This window comes from Oryctolagus cuniculus, chromosome 5 (genome assembly GCF_051225735.1).
Source record: "Oryctolagus cuniculus isolate XC-2025 breed Fujian yellow rabbit chromosome 5, ASM5122573v1, whole genome shotgun sequence".
Lineage (NCBI taxonomy): Eukaryota > Metazoa > Chordata > Mammalia > Lagomorpha > Leporidae > Oryctolagus > Oryctolagus cuniculus.
Genome location: NC_142871.1, coordinates 136,485,523 through 136,511,218, shown reverse-complemented (window position 1 = coordinate 136,511,218; position 25,696 = coordinate 136,485,523). Strand labels below are relative to the sequence as shown.

General features: G+C 38.6%; 1 long non-coding RNA gene and 1 pseudogene across 2 annotated transcripts in view; both read right to left on the bottom strand.

The window, feature by feature from the left end:
• The window catches only part of LOC149126694 (uncharacterized), a 45,105-nt gene that overhangs the window by 17,226 nt on the left and 2,183 nt on the right, over window positions 1-25,696 (bottom strand). Inside the window, exons 2-3 of one of the 2 annotated variants that reach the window (XR_016233461.1) lie at window positions 14,804-14,911; window positions 4,063-4,387 (exon numbers count right to left, since the gene is read on the bottom strand). This is a non-coding gene — a long non-coding RNA (uncharacterized LOC149126694). Of the gene's footprint in view, window positions 1-4,062; window positions 4,388-14,803; window positions 14,912-25,696 lie in introns of those variants that run through there. The other variant, XR_016233460.1, reaches the window with a different exon arrangement.
• On the bottom strand, window positions 17,627-21,803 carry LOC103345331 (cyclin-G1 pseudogene; annotated as a pseudogene).

The window sequence follows — 25,696 nt, the reverse complement described above, 5'->3', positions numbered from 1 at the left end:
GTGTCTGCAAATAATTAATATGATTAAAAAGGAGAGAATGATCCTACATGGGAAGCAGGATACACAGCAGACTCATAGAATGGCAAAAGTCCTAAACAGCACTCTGGCCTCAGAATCAGTCCTTAAGATATTTGGGTCTGGGTAAAAAGCCCATGAGAGTTTCACAGGCATGGAAAGCCAAAACATTGTGGCAAAAAAAGAATGACCTAAATTAAAGACCTCTGTGACTGTGATCCCAGTGGAAAGAATGGGCCATCAAAGAAGGAGGTACCTTTCTCTGAAGGGAGGAGACAACTTCCACTTTGATTATGTCCTTGTCTAAATAAGATCGGAGTTGGTGAACTCAAGAGGCTTTCATAGCCTTGGCAGCTCATGACAAGAGCCTCAGGTGATTACTGACGTCATAAATAAGAGTGTCAATTGTTAAATCAACAACTGGAGTCACTGTGCATTTACTCCCCACGTAGGACCTCTGCCTTTAATGTGTTGTACTAAGAGAATGAATGGTAAAACTACTACTCAAATAGTACTCTATACTTTGTGTGTTTTTGTGGGTGCAAACTGTTGAAATCTTTACTTAGTATGTAATAAATAGATCTTTTATATATAAAGATAATTGAAAATGAATCTTAATGAAGATTGGGGTGGGAGAGGAAGTGGGAAATGGGGTGGTTGCAGGTGGGAGGGAGGTTATTGGGGGAAAATCTGCTATAATTCAAAGGTTGTACTTTGGAAATTTATATTTATTAAATAAAAGTGGAAAAGAAAAAAAAAGAAATCCTAACAAACATGATCAGAGAAGAGCTTCACAAGACACATTATAGTCAAACTTTCAAAGGTATGATATAAAGAAAACATCCTAAAATATACAATAGATAAATTCTAGATTGCCTTCTGAGTGTCTCCAATTAGGTTCACAGATGATTTCTCATCAGAAACCCTAGAGGCAGGAGAAAATGGGGAGATAAAGACCAAGTCAAAAAAAAAAAAAAAAACCTGATTCCAGAACAGTGTACCCAGTAAAGCTTTTATTTTTATATGAATGTGAAATAAAGACCTTCTACCTCAAAAAAGAAATTGAATTTGTCACCACAAATTCAATTCAAAAAGCTCAGGACCAAATAATTTTATGCTGAATTCTACCAGTTTTTAAATAAGAAGTATTCTCAATTCTTTTTTAGCTATTCGAAATAATTTCAATGGATGGAATTCTCAGAAATTTCTTTTATGAAGCCAGCATCAACTTAGTTCCAAAACTACAAAAAGATACAATAATATATATATATCAATATCCCTGATGAACATAGATGCAAAAATCTTCAACAAAATACTAGCTAACCAAAACCAACAACACATCAAAAAGATCATTCGCCTGGACCAAGTGGGATTTATCCTTGGTATGCATGAATGGTTCAACATTCACAAATCAATAAATATGATACATCACATTAACAAACTGAAGAATAAAAAACATATGATTCTTTCAATAGATTCAAAGCATTTGATAAAATACAACACCTTTTCATGATGACAACATTAAGCAAATGGGGTTTAGAAAGAAAATCTTCAACACAATTGAGGCAATTTATGACAAAACCACAGCCAGCATCTTATGGGATGGGTAAAAGCTGAAGCATTTCCACTGAGATCTGTAACCAGAAAGGATTCCCACTTTCACCACTGCTATTCAGTATAGTCCTGGGAGTTAGGCACAGCCATTAGGCAAGAAAAAAAAGAAATCAAAGGGATTCAAATTGGAATTGAGGAAGTCAAATTATCCCTGTGTGCAGATGATAATTCTATATACAGGGGATCCAAAAGACTCCACTAAGAGACTATAGTAACTCTTAAAAGAGTTGGTGCAGTGATAGAATATAAAATCAACACTCAAAAATCAATAGCTTTTGTATTCACAGATAATGATATGGCTGAGAAAGAACTTCTAAGATCAGCCTAAGATCAATCCCATTCACAATAGCTACAAGAAAATTAGATATCTTAGAATAGACCTAAACGAGGAAGTCAAAGATCTCTAAAATGAAAATGACAAAACATTAAAGGAAGAATTAGAAAAATACTCAAAAAATTGAAAAATCTTTCATGTTCATATATTGGAAGAATTAATGTCATCAAGATGTCCATATTACCCAAAGGAATTTACAGATTCAATACAATCAAATTGAAAGCACCAATTACATTCTTCTCAGATCTGCAAATAAAGTAAGAGACCTCAAATAGCTAAAGCAATCTTATAAAACAAAAACAAAGCCAGAGGCATCACAATACCAGATTTCAAGACATACTACAGGGCAGTTATAACCAAAACAATCTGGTACTGGAAAAAAATAGACTTACAAACCAACAGAATAGACTAGAAACTCCAGAAATCAACCCATACCTCTATAATCATCTTATCTTTGACAGAGGAGCTAAACTCAATCTTTGGAGCAAGGACAGTCTCTTCAACAAATCATGTTAGGAAAACTGGATCTCCACATGAAGAAGTAGGAAACAAGATTCCTACATTAAAATTTATAAATGTGATACATCACATTAACAAACTGAAGAATAAAAAACATAAGATTCTTTCAATAGATTCAAAGCATTTGATAAAATATTACATCCTTTCATGATGGAAACATTAAGCAAATTGGATATAGAAGGAAAATCTTCAACACAATTGAGGCAATTTATGACAAATCCACAGTCAACATCTTATGGAATGGAGAAAAGCTGAGGCATTTCCAATAAGCTCTGGAACCAGACAAGGATGCTCACTTTCACCATTGCTATTCAGTATAGTACTGGAAGTTTAGCCAGAGCCATTAGGCAAAAAAAAAAAAAAAGAAAGAAATCAAAGGTATTCACTCAAAATGATAAAGGACCTAATTATACAATCTGATGGCATTAGGAACATTCTGCAAGACATTCAAACAGGCAAAGACTTCTTGGGAAAGACCCCAGAAACACAAGCAATCACAGCCAAAATTGACAAATGGGATTACATAAAGCTGAGAAGCTTCAACACTGCAATAGAAACACACAGCAAAGTGAAGAAACAAACAAAGGAATAGGAGAAAATATGTGCACAGTATGAAACTGATAAATTATTAATATTCAGAATCTATAAAGAGCTCCAGAAACTCAACAACAACCAAACAATCCAGTTAAGAAGTGGACAAGGGACTTAAACAGGCACTTTTCAAAAGAGGAAATCCAAATGGCCAACACACACATGAAAAAATTCTCATGATCACTATCCATCAGGGAAATGCATTTCTAAACCACAATGAGATTTCACCTCACACTAGTTCGAATGGCTCTCATACAGAAATCAACAACCCATAAATTCTGTTGAATACATGGGGTAAAAGGTACCCTAATCCACTGTTTGTGGGCATATCAAATAATACAGCCACTCTTAAAGTCCATATGGAGGCTGGCGCCAGAGCTCACTAGGCTAATCCTCCGCCTGCAGCACCGGCACTTCAGGTTCTAGTCCCAGTTGGGGTGCCGGTTCTTTTCCGGTTGCTCCTTTTCCAGTCCAGCTCTCTGCTGTGGCCCGGGAAGGCAGTGGAGGATGGCCCATGTGCTTGGGCCCTGCACCGGCATGGGAGACTAAGAGGAAGTACCTGGCTCCTGGCTTCAGATCAGTGTAGCACACTGGCTGTAATGGCCATTTGGGAAGTGAACCAACAGAAGGAAGACCTCTCTCTCTCTCTCTCTCTCTCTCTCTGAAAAAAAAGCTTCCTCCAAGATGGCAGAAAGAGGGAAAAAACTGCAGAGGAAACTCTTCTGGAATGAGTGGGACACCGTAGACCCACAAGGAGGGCACGGGCACCCACAGCTTGGGACCCCAGCCTCCGAGTCTATGCATGAGCACTGGAGTGAGAGGTGAGGCGAAACCTCAGTAGCCCGAGACACTGGCGGGGAAACAGCAGGAAGAGCCTAGAGGGAATGAGGCTTAAAACCCCGTGAGGGAAAGTTCACCAGGCTAACTAGAGCAGATAAAAAAAGGGACCAGTACGGACATGATTTTCTCTTTCAACTCACCTTACAAAGGCAAGCAAGACAGGCCAGTGCAGTGGCTCAATAGGCTAATCCTCTGCCAGAAGCACCAGCACCCTGGGTTCTAGTTCCAGTCGGGGCAACAGATTCTGTCCTGGTTGCTCCTCTTCCAGTCCAGCCCTCTGCTGTGGCCCAGAAGTGCAGTGGAGGATGGCCCAAGTCCTTGGGCCCTCTACCTGCATGGGAGACCAGGAGAAAGCACCTGGCTCCTGGCTTCAGATCAGCACAGCGCACCAGCCATGGCGGCCATTTGGGGGGTGAACCAATGGAAAAGGAAGACCCTTCTCTCTGTCTCTCTCTCTCTCACTGTCCACTCTGCCTGTCAAAAGAAAAAAAGGTGAGCAAGACAAAGAGCAGGCACCATTTTGGACATACATAAAAGTTGCATCACCTCTGGGCTGTGCCCACCTTCAGCTAAGCAGAAAATCCTGACTCTGGTGGGGAGAAATAACAGCAGGTTAAGACCTAGTGAATGTGTGGAGCTAATGAACTGAAACTATGAGAAAAAACTGAGGGTGTGATAGAACTCACGGAGTGCATGAGATGCCACAAACTCCGCAATCTTGGCAACCCAGTGGGAGATTACATGGGAATTTGAGCTTACACTGAGCACTGCACAGATTCTTTGTGTGGTCCTTGGGACAGAGCAGACAAATATTATACACACAGGGGCCAGAGCTCAGACACTGCATGCCTTCAATTCCACTCAGCTATGCAGAATTACTTCCCTTCTGAATAAAAAAAGAGAGAGAGAGAGAGAGAGAATGAGAGAGAGAAGATTTACCACGCCTAACATGGGTGTGTTTCCTTTTGCACATCCTTAACCCTGAAGAACCAAACAGAGCTCTCTGGCCACACCCATCACAAGCCTCTAAGTAACAATCAAAAGCAGAAAGTTCACTTAATCTAGAGTCATAAAATAACGAGAAAAATCACCACAGCGAGGAAAAAAAAAGGAAGAGACCAAAGAATATCTCCACAATGCCAAGCAACAAACGCAGAAACTGAGGAAACAAGAACAAGGAAGACACTATGACACCCACAAATGAACAAGACATCCCAATTCAAGATTATGAAGATGATGAGATATAAGAAATGCAAGAAACAGATTTCAAAAAATTTATGATATGAACATTTAGAAGTTCTTAAAAACTAATTCTTGAACTACCGAAATCCTTACTGGACAAGATAGAAAATCTCTCTCATGAAAATGTAATCTTAAGGAGGAATCAAAATTGAATGAAGAAACTAGTGGAACATGAAATTGTGGTAGTGAAGAGAAATCAAAATGAACTGAAGAATTCAATAGATCAAATGACAAACACATTAGAGAGCCTTAAAAACAGAATCAGTGAAGCAGAAAAGAGAATATCAGACTTAGAAGACAGAGCACAGGAAAGTATACAGTCAAACAAAAGAAAAGAAGAGGAAATAAACTGGTGCCCTGTAATTAGGTGTATATACATTTATAATCATTACATCTTCCTGTTGAATTAATCCCTTAATCATTATATAGTGCCCCTCTTTGTCTCTCTTAACAGTTTTTCTGTTAAAGTTTATTTTGTCTGATATTAAGATAGCTACACCTGCTCTTTTTTCATTTCTGTTGGCATGGAATATCTTTTTCCAGCCATTCACTTTCAGTCTGCATGCATCTTTGTTGGAAACATGTGTTTCTTGTAAGCAGCAAATAGATGGGTTTTGTTCCTTAACCCAATTAGCCAATCTGTGTCTTTTAACTGGACAGTTGAGGACATTAACATTCAATGTGACTATTGATAAGTAGTAACATTGCCCTGCCATTTTCCCAAAGATATTTTCTAACATATGCTTTGAACTTCCTGTGATCTTTTGCTGTGAGGTTTCCTTCCTTTACCTTCTTTCATATTGATGACCGTGTTTTTGTGTTTATGTGTGTAAAACATCGTTAAGCATCTTTTGCAGGGCTGGATGAGTGATGACAAATTCTTTCATTTTCTGTTTGCTATGAAAGGTCTTTATTTCAGCTTCATTCAGAAATGAGAGCTTTGCAGGATATTCTGGGCTGGCCGTTAATAAACAGAATCTACAAAGTGATCAAGAAACTCCACAACAACAAAACAAACAACTCACTTAAGAGATGGGCCAAGGACCTCAATAGACATTTTTCAAAAGAGGAAATCCAAATGGCCAACAGACATATGAAAAAATGTTCCAGATCACTAGCCATCAGGGAAATGCAAATCAAAACCAAAATGAGGTTTCACCTCACCCCGGTTAGAATGGCTCACATACAGAAATCTACCAACAACAGATGCTGGTGAGGATGTGGGGAAAAAGGGACACTAACCCACTGTTGGAGGGAATACAAACTGGTAAAGCCACTATGGAAGTCAGTTTGGAGATACCTCAGAAACCAGAATATAACACTACCATACAACGCAGCCATCCCACTCCTTGGAATTTATCCGAAGGAAAATAAACTGGCAACCAAAAGAGCAGTCTGCACCTTAATGTTTATTACAGCTCAATTCACAATAGCTAACACCTTGAATCAACATAACTGCCCATCAACAGTAGACTGGATAAAGAAATCATGGGAGATGTGCTCTACAGAACATTATACAGCAGTGAAAAACAATGAAATCCGGTCATTTGCAACAAAATGGAGGAATCTGGAAAACATCATGCTGAGTGAATTAAACCAGTCCCAAAGGGACAAATATCATATGTTCTCCCTCATTGGTGACAACTAACCAAGCAACAAAAAGGAAACCTGTTGAAGTGAAATGGACACTATGAGAAACAGTGACTTGATCAGCCCTTGTCCTAAATGTTGATGTACAATTTAATACTTTATCCCTTTTAGTATTTTTTGTTCTAGTTAATACTATTGGTTGAAAATTTTAATTAACACACAATTATTCTTAGGTGTTTAAATTTGAAAAGTGATCCCTGTTAAATATAAGAGTGGGAATAAGAGATGGTAGAGATGTAAAATTTGGGACTTATTCAATCGGACTTACCTCAAATGGTGGATTTACAAATGTCCCAGGGGATTCCAACACAATCCAATCAAAGTGGCATGTACCAATGCCATTTCACTAGTCAAAGTGATCAATTTCAGTTTACAGTTGATCACACTGATAGGATTAAGTTTCAAAGGCATCACACAAACAAGATTAGTGTCTGCTAACACTAACTGATAGAATAAAAAAGGGAGAGAACGATCCAACATGGGAAGCGAGATGCACGGCAGACTCATAGAATGGCAGATATCCTAAATAGCACTCTGGACTCATAATCAGTCTAAAGGCATTTGGATCTGGCTGAAGAGCCGATGAGAGTATTTCAGGCATGGAAAGCCAGGACACTCTGGCAAAAAAAAAGTGGGGGGGCCTAAATGAAAGATCTCTGCGAGTGAGATCCCAGTAGAAAGAATGGGGCCATCAAAGAAGGAGGTACCTTTCTCTGAAGGGAGGAGAGATCTTCCACTTTTACTATGACCTTGACTGAATAAGATCGAAGTCGGCAAACTCAAAAGGCTTCCATAGCCTTGGCAACTCGTGACTAGAGCCTAGGGAAATTACTGACACCATAAACAAGAGTGTCAAATTGTTAATCAACAACAGGAAACACTGTGCACTTACTCCTCATGTGGGATCTCTGTCTTTAATGTGTTGTACAAATGTGAATTAATGCTATAACTGGTACTGAAACAGTATTTTACACTTTATGTTCTGTGTGGGTGCAAACTGATGAAATCTTTACTTAATATATACTAAATTGATCTTCTCTATATAAAGATAATTGAAAATGAATCTTGATGTGAATGGAATGGGAGAGTTATTGGGAGATGGGAGGGGTGTGAGTGGGAGGGAAGTTATGGGGGGGCACCCATTGTAATCCATAAACTGTACTTTGGAAATTTATATTTATTAAATAAAAGTTAAAAAAGAAATAAAGAAAAGATGAGGAAATTAGATCTAAAAAATATTGTTGGAAATCTACAGGATACTATTTTTAAAAAACGCAATATTCAGGTTCTTGGAGTTCCTGAAACTATGGTGAGAGAGAAAGTATTAGAAGGCCTTTTTAGTGAGATGCTAGCAGAAACTTCCCGGGTTTGGAGAAGGACAGAGACATCCAAGTACAGGAAGCTCATAGAAACTCTAATAAACATAAACAAAAGATATCTTCAACACAACACCTTGTAATCAAACTCACCACAGTGAAACATAAAGAAAAGATTCTAAATTGTGCAAGAGAGAAACATCAGATTACTATCAGAGGATCTCCAATTAGACAAACAGCAGACTTCTCATCAGAAACACTACAGGCTATGAGGGAATGGCGAGATATAGCAGAGGTACTAAGAACGAAAAATTGCCAGCCCAGAATATTATATTCTGCAAAGCTCTCATTTCTGAATGAAGCTGAAATAAATACCTTTCATAGCAAACAGAAATTGGAAGAATTTGTCACCACTTGTCCAGCGCTGCAAAAGATGCTTTAAAGATGTGTTACACACAGAAACACGGCCATCAATATGAAAGAAAGTAAAGGAAGAACACCTCCCAGTAAAAGATTACACGAAGCTCAAAGCACATATTAGAAATATCTTGGGGAAAATGGCAGGGCAACGTTACTACTTATCAATAGTCACATTGAACGTTAATGGCCTCAACATTCCAGTTAAAAGACACAGATTGGATGAATGTGTAAAGGAACAAAACCCATCTATTTGCTGCTTACAAGAAACACATATTTCCAACAAAGATGTATGCAGACTGAAAGTGAAAGGTTGGAAAAGGATATTCCATGCTAACAGAAATGAAAAAAAGAATGGTCATAGCCATATTAATATCAGACAAAATAAACTTTTACACAGAAATTGTTAAGAGAGACACAGAGAGGCACTATATAATGATTAAGGGTTCAATACAACAGGAAGATCTAACTATTATAAATGTATATGCACCTAATTACAGGGCACTGGTTTGTTTAGAAGATATGTTAAGGGATTTAAAGGGAGACTTAGACTCCAATACAATAGTATTGGGGGACTTCAATACTCCACTCTCAGAAATAGACAGATCAACCTTACAGAAAATCAACAAGAAAATAGCAGATTTAATCGACACTATAGCCCAAATGGATCTAACAGATATCTACAGAACTTTCAATCCTACATTTAAAGAATTTACATTCTTCTCAGTAGTGTGTGGAACCTACTCTAGGTTTGACCACATACTAGGCCATAAGCAAGTCTCAGCAAATTCAAAAGAATTAGAATCATACCATGCAGCTTCTCAGACCACAGTGGAATGAAGTTGGAAATTAGCAACTCAGGAATCCCCAGAGCAATGCAAACACATGGAGACTGAACAACATGCTCCTTAATGAACACTGGGTCATAGAAGAAATCAAAAGAGGAATAAAAAACTTTCTGGAAGTAAATGAGGATAACAACACAACATATCAAAACTTATGGGAGGCTGGTGCCGTGGCTCAATAGGCTAATCTTCCACCAGTGGCACCGGCACACCAGGTTCTACTCCCGGTCAGGGCACCAGATTCTGTCCTGGTTGCTCCTCTTCCAGTCCAGCTCTCTGCTGTGACCAAGGAGTGGAGTGGAGGATGGCCCAAGTCCTTGGGCCCTGAACACGCATGGCAGACCAGGAGAAGCACCTGGCTCCTGGCTTCGGATCAGTACGATGCACCAACTGAAGCGTGCCATTGGAGGGTGAACCAACGTTAAAGGAAGACCTTTCTCTCTGTCTTTCTCTCTCACTGTCCACTTTGCCTGTCAAAAAAACCTCATGGGATACAGAAAAAGCAGTGTTGAGAGGAAAGTTTGTAGCAGTAGCTGCCTACATAAAGAAATTATAAAGGCACCAAATGGATGAGCTTTCAAGGCATCTCAAGGACCTAGAAAAACTGCAGCAAACCAAACCCAAATCTAGTAAGAGAAGAGAAATAATTAAAACCAGAGAAGAAATTAACAGGATAGAATCCAAAAAAAAATTACAAAAAATCAGCCAAATGAAGAGCTGGTTTTTTGAAAATATAAACAAAATTGACACCCCATTGGCCCAACTAACTAAAAAAAAAGAAGAGAAAAGACCCAAATCAATAAAATCAGAGATAAAAAAGGAAATGTAACAACAGACACCACAGAAATAAAAAAAAAAAAACATCAAAAAATACAACAAAGAGTTGTATGCCAGCAAACAGGAATATCTATCAGAAATGGATAGATTCCTGCACACATACAACCTCCCTAAAATGAACCATGAAGACATACAAAACCTAAACAAACCCATAACTGAGACAGAAATTGAATCATTAATAAAGGCCCTTGCAACAAAAAATCCCAGGACAGGATGGATTCACTGCTGAATTCTACCAGACATTTAAAGAAGAACTAAAACCAATTCTTCTCAAACTATTCAGAACAATTGAGAAAGAGGGAATCCTCCCAAATTCTTTCTGTAAAGCCAGCATCACCTTAATCCCTAAGCTGGAAAAAGCTTGCCAGAGCCATTAGGCAAGAAAAAGAAATTAAAGGGGTACAAATTGAGAAGGAAGAAGTCGTACTTTGGAAATTTATATTCATTAAATAAAAGTTAAAAATGCATATATAAAAAAAGAAGTGAAACTATCCCTCTTTGCAGATGATATGATTCTTTACTTAGGGGATCCAAAGAACTCTACTAAGAGACTATTGGAACTCATAGAAGAGTTTGGCAAAGTAGCAGGATATAAAATCAATGCACAAAAATCAACAGCCTTTGTATCCACAGGCAATGCCATGGCCGTGAAAGAACTTCTAAGATCAATCCCATTCACAACAGCCACAAAAACAATCAAATACCTTGGAATAAACTTAACCAAGGATGTTAAAGATCTCTGCAATGAGAATTACAAAATCTTAAAAAAGAAATATAAGAGGATACCAAAAAATGGAAAAATCTTTCATGCTCATGGGTTGGAAGAATCAATATAATCAAATGTGCATTTTTCTGCTAAAAACAATTTAAAGATTCAATGCGATACCAATCAAGATACCAAAGACATTCTTCACAGATCTGGAAAAAATGATGCTGAAATTCATATGGAGACACAGGAGACCTTGAATAGCTAAAACAATCTTGTACAACAAAAAAAAAGCTGGAGGCATCACAATACAAGATTTCAGGGCATACTACAGGGCAGTTGTAATCAAAACAGCATGGTACTGGTACAGAAACAGATGGATAGACCAATGGAACAGAATAGAAACACCAGAAATCAATCCAAACATCTACAGCCAACTTATATTTGATCAAGGATCTAAAAACAATTCCTGGAGCAAGGAAATTCTATTTAACAAATTGTGCTGGGAAAACTGGATTTCCACATGCAAAGCATGAGCAAGACCCCTGCCTTACACCTTACACACAAATCAACTCAACATGTATTAAAGATCTAAATCTATGACCCTAGAGCATCAAATTATTAGAGAACATCAGAGAAACCCTACAAGATTTAGGCACAGGCAAAGGCTTCTTGGAAAAGACCCTGGAGGCACAGGCAGTCAAAACCAAAATTAACAATTGGGATTACATCAAATTGAGAAGTTTCTGTATTGCAAAAGAAACAGTCAGGAAAGTGAAGAGGCAATGGACAGAATGGGAAAAATATTTTCAAATTATGCAAACTATAGAGGATTAATAGCCAGAATCTACAAAGAGATCAAAAATCTCTACCACAATAAAACAAACAACCCACTTAAGAGATGGACCAAGGACCTCAATAGACATTTTTCAAAAGAGGAAATCCAAATGGCCAACAGACACATGAAAAATGTTCAAGATCACTAGCAATCAGGGAAATACAAATCAAAACCAAAATGAGGTTTCACCTCACCCCGGTTAGAATGGCTCACATACAGAAATCTACCAACAACAGATGCTGGTGAGGATGTGGAGAAAAAGGGACACTAACCCACTGTTGGTGGGAATGCAAACTGGTCAAGCCACTATGGAAGTCAGTCTGGAGATTCCTCAGGAACCTGAATATAACCCTACCATACACCCCAGCCATCCCACTCCTTGGAATTTACCCAAAGGAAATTAAATTGGCAAATAAAAGAGCTGTCTGCACCTCAATGTTTATTGCAGCTCAATTCACAATAGCTAAGACCTGGAATCAACCTAAATACCCATCAACAGTAGACTGGATAAAGAAATTATGGGATAAGTACTCTACAGAATACTATACAGCAGCCCTACCCAGCAGTAAAATAAATGAAATCCAGTCATGTACAACAAAATAGAGAAATCTGGAAAACATCATGCTGAATGAGATAAACCAGTCCCAATGGGACAGATATCATGTGTTCTCCCTGATCGGTGTCAACTAACTGAGCACCTTAAAGGAAACCTGTTGAAGTGAAATGCACACTATCAGGAACAATGATGTGATCAGCCCTTGTCCTGACTGTCGAGGATAAACTTATTATTTTTATTCCTTTGAGTGTTTTTTTGTTCTACTTAATACCATTGGTTGAAAACTTTAATTAACACACAATTATTCTTAGGTGTTTAAATTTAACTGAAAAGTGAACCTTGTTACATATAAGAGTGGGAATAAGAGAAGGAGGAGATGTACAGTTTGGCACATGCTCACTGGGACTTACCCCTAATGATAGAGTTAGAAAAGTTTAGTGGATTCCAAATCAATTCCATTAAGGTGGCCATGACCAATGCCATCTTACTAGTCAAAGTGATCAGTTTAAGTTCATAATTATTCATAAAGATAGGATTAATTGTCAAAGGATCACATAAACAAGACTAGTGTCTGCTAATACTAACTGATAGAATTAAAAGGGAGAGAATGATTCAACATGGGAAGCGGGACACACAGCAGACTCATAGAATGGCAGATGCCCTAAACAGCACTCTGGCCTCAGAATCAGCCCTTTAAGGCATTTGGATCTGGCCCATGAGAGTTTCTCAGGCATAGAAAGCCAAGACACTGTGGCAAAAAAAATGACCTAAATGAAAGATCTCTGTGAGTGAGATTCCAACAGAAAGAATAGCCCATCAAAGAAAGAGGTACCTTTCTCTGAAGGGAGGAGAGAACTTTCACTTTGACTAAGACCTTGTCTAAATAAGGTCAGAGTTTGTGAACTCAAGAGGCTTCCATAGCCTTGGCAACCCATGACAAGAGCCTTACATCTGACATCATAAATAAGAGTGTCAATTGTTAAATCAACAATGGATGTCACTGTGCACTTACTCCCCATGTAGGATCTCTGTCCTTAATGTGTTGTATTATGTGAAATAATGGTAAAACTTGTAATCAAACAGTACTTTATATTTTGTGTCTCTGTGTAGTTGCAAACTGTTGAAATCTTTATTTAGTATACACTAAGTTGATCTTTTGGTATATAAAGATAATTGAAAATGAATCTTGATGTAGAATGGGATGGGAGAGGGAGTGGGAGTTGGGATAGTTTCAGGTGGGAGGGAGGTTATAGGTGGAAAAGCCGCTATAATCCAAAAGTTGTACTTTCAATATTTAGATTTATTATAAAAGTTTAAAAAAAAAAAAAAGAATTGGCCTGACCAAGCCAGAAGCCAGAAGGTTTATCCAGAACTCCCACATAGGGGTCAAGCACTTGGGCCAACTTTCACTGCTTTTCCCAGACCAATAGAAGGGAGCTGAATTGGGAGTGCAGCAGCTACGAAGAACTGGCACCTATATGGGATGTCAGCATCACAGTTGATGGCTTTACCTGCTACACCACAATGCCGGCCCCAAAATTGTGTTTTACTTATTATTTTTGTTAGATAAGTGAGTATGTGTTGCTCTTTACACAAAAAAGTCGACTACATGAGATAATACACATATGTTAATTTGCTTCACCCCAGCAATATTCTATTATCTGTATGTATCCATAATGTCATATTATAAACTTCCAATATACACAACAAAACTTATTAATAACTTAGCAATATACTCTGCAGTGTTACAAAAAACAATTCCTCTATCTGGCCATTAAGATTTTGATTAAATGTTTCAATGAGAGTGAACTCATGAGCTTATTTTCCTCAAAATATTCAATATTGAGACAGGTATCATCATTAAGATAATTTCCTGTATTGAGAACCAATTATTTATAACCATAATAGCAGAAATTTTTCAGAAGATAATAGGTAGAAAACAAATAGTTTATAGATAAATAATAGGCAATCTTCTCTCAAAGAGTAATTATATATAGAGTTAAAAGGTTTCAAAAGTACCTCAAATATTGTGCTTTTACCTGTTAAACACATTATTTATTTATACTATGATTTCTAAGGTAGTGTTTTTCAGGACATTGACAATTCAAAATTAATGGATCACAGTTTCTCAGTCTCTCAAACTATATCCCTATAACTAAATGAATGAGGATTGGAGCATGGGTGGCAGGAAGAGGGGGCAGGAGGAAGTGCTACTAAGTTCCTAAATCTATATATATTAAATATTTGAAACTTGCATAACAAGTACAATTTAAAAAGGAACTAAACGAATGAGTTCCTAACAGAAGTGAACAGTAAACACTAGTGTGAGGCTGTCACATCTTTCTTCCAGTTTTGTTTCTATTATGGAAAGGTCAAATCTTGCTCATCACTGTTTGCATCACCATTCAGCAACCATGTCAAAATCTGTCAGAGTAGTGGACAGTTCCTTAACATATCATTACTTAACATACTTGGTAACTTACCATACTCATATGGTTTTCTCAACACTTCAATAATAAGTAATATCATGCACAATTGGAGAAGGTTAGCTGCAGTGTCGGTGTCTACATTGTATACTTCAGGTAGGAGTTCTGAAAAGTAAATGCCAAATAATTTCCTTAATAACATCCAGATCATCCTTAAGACAGTCTCTACACTATGAGTTTATTCAATAATTCAAGCAAATTTAAATATATGACCAAGTTTTACTCTTTGTAGATAGAGTTGAGGAACACCATTGTCCCAGTAGTAAATTGCACCAGTCACTCAGAGGACAGTACGGAATGGAATATTTGTCAAAGAGTCAAGGATAAGACAGATACTTCTTGCATGAATTGTGAGGAATTCCTGGGTGTAGACACTCCAGTGTAAATGAAGGAATCCTTGCAAAGTTCCAGATCTGCCCACATCACTCTCCTGTCCCCTTTGAAGCCAAAGATAATAGAAGGCAGGGATTTGCAAAATATATAGCTCTTGGCCCAAACCAAGTCTGATGTATATTTTTGGGAGACCTGTGATTTCACAATGGATTTTAAATTTTTCAATCATTGAAACAAGAATAATATTTCATAACACAAAAGTTATATGAAATTTCATTTCAGTGTCTTAGAACTGAATCATGCTCATTCATGAAAATATGATCTATATCTGCTTTTGCACAATAGTAGAGTAGTTGCAGCCCAGAGACCATAGAACAGTGTGTCGTTACAACTCAACAGCATTTTGAGTGGCATGCCCATTTGGTCACCACAACATTTTGCTTTATATCTCTGTTTAATTACTAAGGAATTCCAATCACTGCAAAATGAGAAGTTAAAGCAGAACTTTCAGGGGACTGGAATTGTGGCACAATGGGTTAAGTTGCTGTCTGCAATCCCAGCATCCCATATGGGTGCTAGTTTAAACCTGAATGCTCCACTTCCAATATCGTTACCTACTAATGTGACTGGGAAGGCATCAGAAAATGGTCCAAGTGCTTGGACCCCTGCTGGCCACATGGGAGACCCAGATGGAGTTCCTGATTCCTGGCTTTGACCTGGCTCAGCCCTAGCTGTTTCCGACATTTGGGAATTGAAGCAATTAATAGAAGATCTCTTTTTTGTTTGTCTCTCCCTAAAATATCTTAAGGTATATTGGAGAGTGGATTAATTTATTATTGAATTAAATGTATATATTATACAATGACATTACAGCTAAAAGAGTGAAATACATATTAACATTTCCAGACTAGCACTCTAAACAGTATTTTCAAATTATGGTAAAGGAAGTACAAGAAAAATTATAAAAATTTAAATTGAAATATCTCCATAGAATTTCTTCATGTAAATATAAAATAAACATGAGGCTGCAATTAAAGTAAATTTTCAAATGGCTCATTTCTTAAGCAGAAGAAGCCATTGATCCATGGAGCGTTAAATGAAATCATGTTTGGAATAGCCAAAGAAATATGTACTGAGAAAATCAATTTAAGACTTTTAATGTTTTGGTGAGAACATTTATTCGAATAATTGAAAATATTGAGAGAAATATCAGTATTCAATTAAGAAATCAAGGCATTACCTAGTTAGTCTTAGACAAGACTGAGTAGACAAACTTGTCTCTGTTCCTCATAATAATAATAACCTAAAACTCTGAACATTTTGCAGAAAAAAAAAACCTGAGAAGTTGTTGGAAGAAGTTAGATATGGTGAGGACTTTGGTATGCAAGGAATGACACGTGATGAGTTCTAAAGTTTTCCTTTTGCCTAATACATCCCCACTGGGTTGTGGAGAAGCCAGCAACCCAGAAATGCCAATGGACAAACATAAAATAATCATCAATGAAAATCCACATTTTCTAATAGCCTAGTAAAATAGAAACACATCTTAAATAAAATCTCTTCTACTCAAACAGCACCACAGAAAAAACTGTAGCTGTATTCTCACTCTTCAGCAACGAGTAAGGGAGGAACCTAGATATTCACCTGTGCATCATTAATAATACACTTCTTTACCTCCTGGGATGGTGACAGTGAGGACAAAATGTAGAGCTGGAACTTCCACTTTAACTTAGCAATAGTGAGGCCAATCTCTCATCATTACTACAGTTGACCGGAGACCACATGGAAAACACTAATAAGGTGGCTTGCGCTCTATTAGTGTGGTGGGATTAGTGAAGAAGTGACGGAGGTGGGGATGGGTGGAGGGAATCTGAACCATCAGCCCTACCCAGCAGTAGAAAGTGTCTCCAGTAGAGAACCTGTAGTTTTATACCCAGTTTAGCATTAGCAAGGTGATGTCTTCCTACTCCTATGAAGATTTAAATAAAATCCAGAATCTCATAATAAATACTCAGCGTGTGCCGGATTGAAAATCACACTTCATACTTGGGAGAACCAGGAATACATCAACTTGAATGAAGATAATCAAGAAGCACAGGTGCCAAAATGACTAAGATGTTTGAGTTATCTGACAAAGACCTTAAAGTGGCCATAATTGCAGGCGTACACCTTCCGGATAGGTTAACGCCGGCGAGACCTCGGAGACACCAGACGCGTTTATCGGCTTTTCAGCTTCACTTTATTTTTCAGCAGACTCGCGTTACATGTCGCGAATGCCCGCCCTGTTACCGGCATTCATTCACAACTCCTTCATTCACCACTCCCGCTTACTACTCACATTCATTCACAGCTCCCACCTGTTACCGGCGTTCATTCATAACTCCCGCCTGTTTCCGGCGTTCATTCACAACTCCGCCTGTTACCGGCGTTCATTCTTTACTCCGTCTTTTACCAGCGTTCATTCATTCCCCCGTCTTTTACCAACGTTCATTCACTACCCCCGCCCACCGTCCACCTATTTATATATATCATTCACGGAAAACATGTTACCAACTAAGTGTGGGAAACATGCAATAACAGGATGCTTAAAGTCAAAACAGGATCTTGCAATTAGCAACGGGCAGGGTGGAAAAAGCCCAGCACTAAACTTCTTGTGCTTGTACATGTCGGGAGGGGCACAGCTGGCCAGGCTGTCCCGTTCCCCGACACATAATAAAGTTAAGCAATTGGGAGCACACTTGTAAAAGATGAAAAAAATAATAGTCTTAACAAGGAAATAGTAGTTATAAAAGAGAACCAAATAGAAATTTAATAACTGAAAAAAATGCAGTAACCATAATAGGGATAGACATTTGGCTCAGCAGTTAAGCTGCAGCTTAGGATGCCTGCATCTCATATTGGAGTGCCTGATTCAAGTCTATTTCTTTACTTTCAATCAGATTCCTGACAAAACACACCCTATGAGAGAGCAGATGATGGTTCAAGTACTTGGGTCCCTGCCACCCACATAGAAGATCAAATGCATTCAGGCATTTGGGGAGTGAACCAGTAGATGGAGGATCCCTCTCTCTCTCCCCTCTCTCCCTCTCTCTCTCCCCTCTCTCCCTCTCTCTCTCTGGATGCATGTGTGTGTGTGTGTGTGTGTGTGTGTGTGTGTGTGTTACATTTCAAATGAAGTAAATATAGATGAACAAAATTTAAAATAAAATATCTGCTGCATAGGCTTAACAGAGACCAGAATTGATAGAAGACTCAATCAGTGAATTTATGATAGAACAATACTAATTATCCAATTTGGACAACAGAGAGAAAATAGGCTGAACTGAATGGAAACTCAGGGTTCTATGGGCTAAAACAAAGAGCTAATGCTAATGGCATGGAAATTACAGAAGGAGACAAGCAAGAATGTGCAGATAAAGTATTTGAAAAAGGCAATGACTGAAAATTTCCAAATTTGGAAAAATATGTAACCTACAGATTCAAGAAGCTGAGTAATCCACAACTAGGATAAAGCCAAATAAATTCAAGACATATCCTAATCCAATTTCTGAAAACTAAAAAAAAAAGAAAAAAATCATAAAAGCTGATAAATAGCATTTCTTTTGAATTTTAATAACTGTATTGAAAGGTATGTTACTTAATACCAAATATAATGATGTTTGGTTGGGTTACCTCTGCAATTCAGAATTGACATTGGTGTATCCAAATGTTAAAATACAGCAGTCTGCTGGCGCCGCTGCTCAATGGGCTAATCCTCCGCCTGCGGCTCTGGCACCCCGGGTTCTAGTCCCAGTTGGGGTGCCTGTTCTGTCCCGGTTGCTCTTCTTCCAGTCCAGCTCTCTGCTGTGGCCTGGGAAGGCAGTGGAGGATGGCCTAGGTTTTGGGTCCTGCACCCGCATGGGAGACCAGGATGAAGCACCTTGCTCCTGGCTTCAGATCAGCGCAGTGTGCCAGCCGCAGCAGCTATTGGAGGGTGAACCAACGGTAAAGGAAGACCTTTCTCTCTGTCTCTCTCTCTCTCTCTCTCACACTAACTCTGTCAAAAATTAAAAATAAATAAATAAATAAAAATAAATACAGCAGCATTTTAGGAAAACTGAAGTTATCTGTAAAACATAGCTTGCAAAATTTAAGGATAATATATGCTGTGATTCTTTGATTTTTACTTTTGCATTATGTATTTATTCACAGCATGATCTCAAAATTGATTACAGCCACTCCGAATGAGCTCAGGCTATGCACTGCTGTTAACCATAAGTGACACTATCACACTGTAGATCTCAATACATTCACTGGCTTACTGCAGGGGGTTTATTGCATACTGACTGAGTGATCTCCTATTTAGGAACTGTCCACTTACTTTCCTTAAGATGCAGGATTGGGGCCAGCGCTGTGGTGTAGCGGGTAAAGCCGCTGCCTGCAGTGCCAGCATCCCATATGGGCACTGGTTCGGGTCCCAGCTGATCCACTTCCAATCCAGTTCTCTGCTATGGCCTGGGAAAGCAGTAGAAGATGGCCCACGTCGGGGACCCGGAGGAAGCTCCTGGCTCCTGGCTTTGGATCGGCGCAGCTCCGGTCATTATTGCCAATTGGGGAGTGAACCAGTAGGTGGAAGACCTCACTCTCTCTCTCTCTCTCTCTCCACTTCTCCTTCTCTCTGTGTAACTCTGACTTTCAAATAAATAAATAAATCTTTAAAAAAATATATGCAGGATGGGCATTAGTGAAAGTATACTCTTTTTAAATAAAATTCTCATCTAGATTAGAAGCAGCAGCAGTTTTATAAAAACGCTTACTTAGTAAAGACTTCTGGAGTGTTAAATCTAGTTGTTTTTTGCAAAGATTTATTTATTTTATTTGAAAGTCAGAGTTAGAGAGAGGGAGAGAGAGAGAGAATCTTCCATCTGCTGGACCTATCCTGAACCAGGAGCTTCTGGGTCTCCCACATGGTTGCAAGGACTCAAGCACTTGGACCATCCTCCACTGCTTTTCCAGGCCATGAGCAGAGAGTTGGATTGGAACTGAAGCAGCTGGGACTCAAATCTATGCCCATATGGGATGCCGGCACTGCAGGCTAAGACTTATCCTACTATGCCATAGCTCTGGCCCCAAGTTAATCTTATGAGTATAAAGTAAACTGAAAGTAGATCACTGTAAAAATTAAGAGAGGGAAAAGAGAGGAAGGAGAAAAGGGTGGGATCATGGGTTGGATGGAGGGTAGAGTGGCAATAATCACTATATTCCTAAATCTGTATATAAGTTACACATGAAATTTGTATACCTTATATAAAATTTTTAAAAAATTAGAAATACTATATAAATACAAATACTAGCTGATAGAATAAAAAAGGGAGAGAACAATCCAACATGGGAAGTGAGATACACAGCAGACCCATAGAATGGCAGATGTCCTAAACAGCACTCTGGCCTCAGAATCATCCCTTAAGGCATGCAGATCCAGCTGAAAAACCCATGAGAGTATTTCAGGCATGGAAAGCCAAGACACTCTGGGAAAAAAAAAACTAAATGAAAGATCTTCACGAGTGAGATCCCAGTGGAAAGAATGGGTCATCAAAGAAGGAGGTACCTTTCTCTGAAGGGAGGAGAGAACTTCCACTTTGACTACAACCTTGTCTAAATATGATCAGAGTCGGGGAACTCAGGAGGCTTCCATAGCCTTGGCAGCTCATGACAAGAGCCTGGAGTGATTACTGATGCCATAAACAAGAGTGTCAATTTGTTAAGTCAACAACAGGAGTCATTGTGCACTTACTCCTCATGTAGGATCTCTGTCCTTAGTGTGCTGTACATTGAGATTTAATGCTATAACTAGTACTCAAACAGTATTTTTCACTTTATGTTTCTGTGTGGGAGCAAACTGTTGAAATCTTTACTTAATGTATGCTAAACTGATCTTCCGTATATAAAGAGAATCGAAAATGAATCTTGATGTGAATGGAAGGGGAGAGGGAGTGGGAAAGGGGAGGGTTGCGGGTGGGAGGGATGTTATGGGGGAGAAGCCATTGTAATCCATAAGCTGTACTTTGGAAATTTATATTCATTGAATAAAAGTTAAAAAAATAAAAAAAAATTTAAAAAGAGAAATATGGCCTTGCCTTTCATGAGTTTCTAGTCTTTCAAAATAAAGGCTATTTCTCTTTGTAAATTCTCTTGAATGGAGAATAATAAAGTTGCAGAAACTAGAAGGCCACGGTAGCTTTGACTTTCCAACACACCTTCTCCAGTACATAGTTTTCCATTCTCATCAAGTCTGATACCATGAAGCTAACACTGACTTGTTCCAATCAAGTCAGTTGCCATGGGCTACTCCTTCCCTCATCTATTGATTTTACAGTGGAATAAAAACAGCTCAGACTGACAAGTCCAAGGTGCTTGGGCTGTACCTTCACATTAGGCAGGAATCTGGCCAGTAAATTCACAGCTAGGGAAAATGTTTCCATGTCGAAGTAAAAAAAAGCTGAGTATACTGAAGAGCTTTTACTTCCAATTCCCTCAACCATGCAGGAATTCTGAGGAAATTAGGGTGTGCAGACTCAAGTAGTTTCAAGTTGCAGACCTTTGGCTGACATCTAGACTCTTGTTCCAACAGAGTATTGAGCTGGTGTCGCAGTTTCTCAGAGTCAGTTGTTGTCCACACCCCCATCGTCTTGATAGTGTCTACAGCTCCTCAGCAGTAACCTCCTTCCCCTCTCACCTCATCCCAAGATATCAGCTCTCACTTCATCACAGGATATAAGGTGAGGTGATGCAGTGAGCAGGGAGAGGTCTGGGGAGGGCGTGCCTTCCTGGGTGGAGGTCTCAGCAGAGCCACTGAGAAGACACTGTCTTCCTAAGTGTCAGCACATAGCCTGATGAATTATACTTTTAAAATCTGAACCACAGAATATTTAAAAATAAGAACTGCTTTCCACCGATTCACTCCCTAAATGCCTCTGCAGCAGCTAACACTTGGCTAACCTGAAACTGGAACCCAATCCAGACCCTCACGCGATGGCAGTGATCCAAACACTTGAACCACCACTTGCTGCCTCCCAAGCTGCACATTAGCAGGCAGCTAGAATCAGGATTGGAGATAGGACTTGGACATAGGCACTCTGGTATGAAATACAGGTGTCTAGAGCAGTGTCTTAGATGCTATGGCAAATATATTCTCCCAGAATACTTCTAATCAGAATTCATGAAAACCAGAAGGAGATGGTAATACTTTTAAACTTGTGGAACAAAAGTGTTACCTATCAGAATTTTAACTCTCTGAAAATATATTTCAGGAATGAATGGGAAAAAGACATTTTAGATCAATATTAACTGAGAGAATTTCTTACTGCAGATCTGTACTAAAAGAATGGCTAATTTTCTTAAAATTGAAACATGATAAAATAAGGAATCTTGGAATATCATAAAGAAGACATAACAGAAAAAATATAACTATAGGCAAATGTGATAGATTTTTCTTTTTGAATTTTATTAAATACATTGAATGATTGAACTCTGTAATGTTACATGATGTAAGTATGTATATTTAATACAATTATAAATAAGGTTGAATAAAAATACCTAAAGAAAGGTAATATCCTCACAGTTTATTGAAACTAGTGAAATGTCAACATGAGTAGGCTGTGATGAGGGATTTATATGTAATGTAGTAGTTAGAGCAACTACTAATAAATATTTTCAAAGAGATACAAAAGGGGCTGGTGTTTCACATAAGATATCACTTGAGATGCCCAAATCTCATATCACAGCGCCTAGGTTTCAGTCCTGATTCTGTTTCCCATTCCAGTTTCTTTTGGCTTCATCTACATTATATTTCTCATACTTTTTAAAATTTTTAAAACTGTGGGGAGCAACTCGGACTGGACTAAGTTACTGGAATTAAGACTTATTCTATGCATCTGCTCTCCCACGATATGGCGCTGAGAAGGGAGAAACAGCTTCTACACAGCTGCCTCCAGTTCAACCAATAAATTGTAGGACTTGCTCCTGATTGGAGGAGAGCAGCGTACTCGGCGTGTGGGTAGCAGAGTTGGGATTGGTGGAAGAGGACTATAAAGGAGGAGAGAGACAACATGCACCAGGAACATCTATCTGAAGGAACACCTGTGCAGCCCCCGAGAGAGCCGGCCGGCGGTGTGCCGCTCCCCCGCGGAAGTGGGGAAGGTGGCTAGGGGGAACCGCCCTTCCACGGAGGTGGAAGGGACGGTAGCCAACCCGGGAAGAACCAGCAGCAAACCCGGGGAGGGCCGAGCAGACAAAAGAACAGCCCAGGGTCCTGTGTCGTTCCTCCACGAAGAGGGGGAGCGACAAAAACTTATTTGAAAGGTAGAGAAAGAGGGAGGGAGGGAGGGAGAGAGGGAGGGAGGGGGTTAGAGAGAGAACTCTTGTATATGCTAGATCACTCTGCCATCAGGCTGAGTGGCACAGGTTAAAATGCCACTTGTGATGCTGGCATTTCATATCAGAGTGCTGTTTCTAGTCCTGGATGCTCTGCTTCCAACCCATCCCCCTGGGAAAGCAACAGAAGATAGCCCAAGTACTTGGGAGCCTGACACCCGCTTGGGAGACCTGGTAGAAGTACCTGGTTCCTGGCTTCAGCCTGGCCCAAACCTGTTGGTTCAAACATTTGGGGAATGAACCAATGGATAGAATTAATCTCTCTCTCTCTCTCTCTCTCTCTCTCTGCTCCCTTTCATTCTCTTTCTCCCTCCCTCTCTTTGTATCACTCTGCCTTTCCAATAAATAAAATAAATCTTTAGAAAGATTACCAAACTATATGCTATCTGCAAGAAAGTCACTTCCAAATATGATTAGGGTATATTGAAAATGAAATTATGGAAAACTACAATATGATACAAACATTAAAGAAAAGAAAGGGGAACACTTTTTTTTAATTTGCAGGAAGAATTTATAGTGTGTGCCACAATGGCAGAAAGTAGACTGTAGGACTGAGACAAGCAAAGAAAAGGAGACAGGGAATCCGAGACTAAACAGAAAAATGTAGAGAGCAGTACCAAAAGGTGTGGGATGGATGCAGGAGTTATAAAGTTTGCGGGGCTCAGCAGGAACTTTCAGAATGAGGCCAAGTGTAGCAGTGCAGACCTTTTGCCTAGAAAACTGGCTTTGGTGGGTGCACAACAGATGCAAAGGACATAGAACAGATGGAGCAACAAGAGCAACAACAACAAAACTCGGAGCATGGAAAAGACAGGAGATTCGGGGGAGAGCACAGTGGAAAGATGTTTCATGCAACAGATCAACAGATGTGTGCTAATATAGCCCTTCTTGTTTTAAACAGCGAAATTTTACTCATAGAAATACTATAGGAATAAAGACAAAATATTTTTACTGTGGTTTTCCCCAGAAGATTTTTAAAGTAAAGAATGAATTAATTTTGTTGTTGCAAATATTTTTCTCACAAAAGTGCAATGGTTAGTAAAAATCTTATTAAACTCAGAATTTTGATTTTAAATGAAGAATGATCAACCTTAATATATTAATGCAGATAAACTTGCATATCCTAGTCTAGGCTCAATATCATCATCTTCATTAACATTTCCTTCACAAAACTTCTCATTATCTTGTGTTAAGACACAAGGCTGGGTACTTCAAATACTTGGCCTCATTTAATACAGATAAGGTCTTTGGAGCCAGGAGTCATTTCACAGATATTGAATCTAGGAACAGAGAGTTGAAGGGCATTGTACAGTCCTACAGTAAGAGAACACCAATCATTTTCTAATGGCTGAATCATGTGCACTTTAATGCACATGATTAATTAATTAATTAATGTCTGTGTTCTCTCTGGAGGATTTGCCATAGAAGTATTATGCACCACTTCCTCCACCTCTGTTGTCCTCCTGCAGTTAGGTCATTTTTGTTGGAAATCATCATTTGGTCAACAGTTAAAATTGTTATAGAAGAATTACCCAAAAATTTATTTCAAAATAAATGAGATGCAAAATATGTGAAATTTGGCAATGCAATAAAACGTTTTAAAAGAGTATCAAATTTTGCTGACAAATAACAGAAACATTAGAAATTACCAATCAACAACAGCAAAAAAAACATTTTTTACCTGTAAATCTTATCTTTACTTTCAAAGTCTACATAAAAATTTGTATATCCTTAATAAATGCTACGCATTTTTAATGATTTTTATCTCTGAAAGCAATAATGTGGTCTTGCATGACATTCAAATTATTTAGTTACTGTTTGTGAAAGAACATTAATTTAAATAGTTGAGATAAATTCCAAGACTTTAAGCAACTGACAAGTATCTTTCCTTAATCCGGCTGTAATTTTACTCAATTTCTACTTCTTTTGTTCAGTTTCATCCTTTTTCTTACTACAGATCAACTGTTTTATATTTATTTTCTAGTCAAATGTCAGATGAGGAAAATTGGACATTTTTCAAGATTTATTTATTTATTTGAAAGGCAGAGTTACAGAGAGGGGTGAGAGACAGAAAGATCTTCTATCCATTGGTTCACTCATCAAATGGCCGCAACATCCAGGGCTGGGCCAGGCCAAAGCCAGGAG